We start from the raw sequence: 4,854 nt of genomic DNA, 5'->3' as shown, positions 1-4,854 counted from the left end.
TCGCTAGGGGCTCAGAACCAGGATCGTGCTCGAGGGTCATTCATTCTTAACCTTTGCTTGGACCTAAGGTAAGGAAACAACACCCAATACGTGATGTATGTGATTAGGGCTTGGCTCAATTTTTAGATATGGTTATGGTTAGGGCTTAGGCCCTTGTAAATGAGCATGATTATGTGTGATTTTCTGTGTGCTCAGGGCTCGGACCATTAACGAACATGGTCATTAGTGTGTTTCTGTTTAATTGGTTGAGATATATGATTAATACGTATGCATACTTGTATTATCTTAAGTATGCTTAACGGTATTTGCTTATCTGGTTGTTAAGTATGATTATGAATAGGGCTCAGCCCCCCTGAGAATGAACATGATTATGAATATGTCTGTGATTGAATTATTAAGCATGCGTGAATGCTCTATTTTAGGATAATTGTTAAAGAGGTATACTTGGTTGCATTATCTGATCGAAAATCCTTGGCTCATAAGTCAAGGGTGGCAATAGTACGCTGAGTGCTGATCAATATGGTTAGGTCTAACCGGGAGCGCATTATACACTTGTCTGACCCATTGGTCATGGAAAATTAAAGCGCTAGGTATGCTGGGCCAGCTCTAAGGTTGTTCCTAGGGCGCTGGGCCCTAGTATGATTTGTCAACTATCTATTTAGGGCAATAGGCCCCCGTTATGACATGTCAATAATTTATTTGTAGTTATATACATGGACAAATAAGTTAATACTGATGGGCATGCTAGCTATGTATCTAAAATCAATATTTACTATTCTTGCACATGTTTAAGCTTTCTTGCTGAACTTTGGCTCACGGGTGTTATGTGGTCCAGGTAAGGGGAAAGGAAAGCTAGATTAGCCATGAGTTGGAGAGCATCGGTGGCGGCATGTACATATGTGGCTGCTCAATCACCACAACCAAGGGTATATGAAAGGAACTAGGGCTGTATCCCCTATTTTACTGCTTAGGTCGGCTGGTTATAACTTTTGAACTATAATACCCCTTTTAAACATTTGTTTGTGGTATTTTGGGATCCCATGTGTGGAAACAACTGTTTTTAATGAAAAGTTAACATTTCCTTTTGACCTAAAATTTAACCCTAACTCTTGTCATTAACCTTAGTTACACTTTTATAACCAAAGGACTTGGTTAGCAAGTCTGGCACTATTTAAAGTACATAGTGTAATGGTCTTGGATTAGGAGGACGTTACAGTATTAATCATGCCTTAGCATCCTTTTTGGAAATGAGATATTTTAAGGTGGAGTGATTCGTGAAGATCATAATAGGTGAGCCAATCAAATAAGATTGGAATTTGTCATGGGCAAAGACGACAACAAGCAACTCTTTTTCAGCAGTCAAATAATTCATTTGAGCACTATTTTGAGTTTGACTTGCATAATAGACAACAAAGGGTTTCCCTTCCCTTTGTTGTCCCAAAACTACTCCCACAGCAAAGTTACTTATGTCACACATGATTTCAAAAGGAAGAATCCAATCGGGTGATTGAATGATGGGAGTCGAAGTGAGTGAGGTCACAAGTGCTCGGAATAAAGCCTAACACTTTGGTGTCCACTCAAAAGTAACATCTTTGGCTAGGAGGTTGCTTAGAAAATGAGGAATCATTGAAAAAATTTGTATGAACCTCCAATAGAAACCATCATGACCAAGGAATGACCTGACGTCTTTGACAGTCTTAGGAGTAGGCAAGTTGGAGATAAGGTCAAATTTTGATTAATCTACCTCAATTCCTTTTTTAGAAACAATGTGGCCTAAGACTATGCCATAAGATACCATGAAGTGACATTTCTCCCAATTGAGCATAAGTCCTTTCTCAATACATCATTTTAAAATAGCTTCAAGATGAAGAAGACATGCGTCAAAGGAATTTTTGAAAACGGTTAGGTCATCCATGAATACTTCCATTGATTTTTCAATCATATCACTAAAGTGCTCATCATGCATCTTTGAAATGTAGCTGGTGCATTACACAAGCCAAATGGCATGCGTTGGAAAGCAAAAGTTCCAAAGGGACAAGTGAAAGTGGTCTTATCTTGATCCTTTGATGCCATCTCGATTTGATAATAACTTGAATAGGCATCAAGAAAGCAATAGAAAGGATGACCAGCTACACACTCAAGGATTTGATCAATGAATGGGAGTGGAAAATGATCTTTGCAGGAGGCGGCATTTAATTTTCTATAATCAATGCACATGTGCCACCCTGTCACAGTTTTTGTGGGGACAAGGACCCTTTTTTCATTTTGGACCATAGTGACACCAGATTTATTGGGCACGGCTTGAGTTGGACTTACCCATTCTCAATTTCAATTTCAAAACTTTATTTTTTACAACTTCTTTCATTGTGGGGTTTAGTCACCTTTGAGGATCTCTTCAGCGGATAGCCTCATCCTCCATATTGATTCGGTGGGAGAAAATTAAAGGGCTAATACCTTTGATATCAGCAAGCACCCAACCTATCGTAGATTTATGCGTTCACAATAGCTCGAGTAACTGCAATTCTTGAGAATTTTGAAGGTTGGATGAGTTGATAACTAGAAAGGTTTCACCATCTCCCAAGAAGACATGTTTCAGACCCTCGGGTAGTTGGGTCAATTGAACAGTTGGATCTTCTTCAGCTGGAGTTTTCGGCTGTGCCCTCTCACAAGGTAGTTCTTTAAAGTGACGTTGCCAAAACTTAGTCCTTCTATTGCGTGAGTCTATGTGATCTAATATTGCAATAGTAGACTCAATAGAACCAAGACTTTCATTGTCAGACAAAATGAGAAGTTCATCAAGATTATCAAAGTTGCTTCGCAATTGAACCTCCTCAAGAATTAAAGTGTCAATCATGAGTGTTTGATAAAATTCATCATCTTCACGTGGTTTTTTATCGATGTGGAAGATAATTACTTCAAGAGTCATATTTCCAAACGATATCTTCATTAGGTCATTCCGAAAATTGATTAAAGCATTTGCAATAGCAAGGAATGGTCTTCCGAGGATAATAGGAATTTTTGACTCCATGTTTACCAAAGATTGGGTATTAAGAATAAGAAAGTCCACGGGGTAATAGAACTTTTCAATTTGAACTAAAACATCCTCAACAATACCCTTAGGATTTTTGGTGGAGCGGTCAGCAAGCTGTAGCATAATAGATGTTGGCTTCATTTCTCCAAGACCGAGTTATGATTACACAAAGTATAGCATGAGATTTACACTCGCGTCAAGATAAAGTAAAGCTTGGTTCACTTCATGAGTCCCAATTTGGTAAGAAATTGTGGGACAACAGGGATCTTTGTATTCCAGCGATGTATTTTGTTCAATCACCGCACTCACTTTCTCAGTCAAGAATGCAGTCTTCTTGACATGGTGCTTCCATTTTGCAGTGCATAGATCCTTGATGATTTTGGCATAATCCAGCACTTGTTTTATGATGTGAAGCAAAGGAAGATTAATCTTCACTTGTGTCAAGAGCTCAAGGATTTCAGCTCGGTTATCCAAAATTTTCACAACAGGTTTAAGAGCCTAGGGAAATGGTACTTTTGGAGAAGCATTGAGTGGTGCATTCTCAGGATTTACTTTTGGAATGTTGGGAAAGGTGGTGTTTATGGATGGGTTTTGCAAAGTTTTACCACTTCTAGTTGTGATGACATTTATTTCCTTAGCATTTGGATCATTGGTAATATTGGGCCATGTGTTGGCCTTCCACATTGAATTTAGGCTGGGAAGGAAGTTTGCCTTTTTTTGGAATGGCCAAGGATTCAGTCAATTTTTAGAATTGACATTTCATTTCTTTGATTTCTTCCATCATTGGGTTATTTATTTTTGTTTGTTCCTCTATGAATGCATGAAGGGTATTCTCGAGAGAATTTTGTTGTGGATGAGCATTGTATTGAGGTGTAGAATACGCATTTGATGGTTGAAATTTTTGCTCATTTCTCCATTGGCCTCCAGACGATTGAGCTTGGTTAGAATCTCTCCAATTGAAATTTGGGTGGTGTTTGCAACTAGGGTTCTACGTATGGGAGAATGGCTTGTTATATGCCCCTAAGACATCGCATTGCTTCTAATAAACCCCCACATTTCATTAAAAGCTAAGCATTCCTTAGCTAAATGCTCCATCCCTCTACAATAAAAGAAAGGCTTTTGTCGTTCCCCTTGAGCAATCATGTGCGATTTTTGGCCATTTTTCGTCATTCAGACCTCAAACTGCATTTTCAAAGCTTCGAGTAGGGCCTTAACACTATCCTCTTCTCCAAGTTGATAGATACTAGATGATTTATGTCGGTTGCTGCTATCAATAGCACTTGGACCAGTCCAGGTGTGAGATTTTTTTGCGGTTTCTTCAAGATATTCAAGTGCATCGCCTGGCTCTTTTTCAAGGAATTCACCACTGCATAGAATTTCTAAAAATTGGCGCTCATAACTCGTGAGGCCTTCATAGACGTAACTGGCCAAATGTCAGTTCTCATAGCCATGGTGCGGGCACTGATCCAACCTATCCTTGAATCTTTCCCAGACTTGATAGAATGTTTCATTGTCCTTTTGGGAAAATGTGGAAATCTATTGTTTTAGACTGTTGGACTTATGGCTAGGGAAGTGTTTCAGAAAGAAGGATTTGATCATTTCCTCCCATGTTCCAATAGACCTAGGTCTCAAAGAGTATAACCAGCTTTTGGCTTTGTTCTTTAAGGAGAAGGGGGAGAACTTTAATCGCACTAGTCAACATTTTCAGCTCGGTTATAGAACGTGGCTACTACCTCCTCGAATTCTCTAATATGCACGTATAATTTTTCATTTTCAATTTCATGAAATATGGGCAAGAGTTGAATCATGCTGACTTTTATGTC

The 4,854-nt window shown here is 38.9% G+C and overlaps 1 non-coding gene across 1 annotated transcript; it reads left to right on the top strand.

The window, feature by feature from the left end:
* Nucleotides 1-4,475: 4,475 nt before the first annotated feature.
* Nucleotides 4,476-4,582, top strand: LOC133781058 (small nucleolar RNA R71). The gene has a single exon (XR_009869854.1). It is a non-coding gene; the product is annotated as a small nucleolar RNA R71 (small nucleolar RNA).
* The last annotated feature ends 272 nt before the right edge of the window (nucleotides 4,583-4,854 follow it).

Source organism: Humulus lupulus, chromosome 5 (genome assembly GCF_963169125.1).
Source record: "Humulus lupulus chromosome 5, drHumLupu1.1, whole genome shotgun sequence".
NCBI lineage: Eukaryota > Viridiplantae > Streptophyta > Magnoliopsida > Rosales > Cannabaceae > Humulus > Humulus lupulus.
This window is presented reverse-complemented; position numbering and strand designations above follow the sequence as displayed.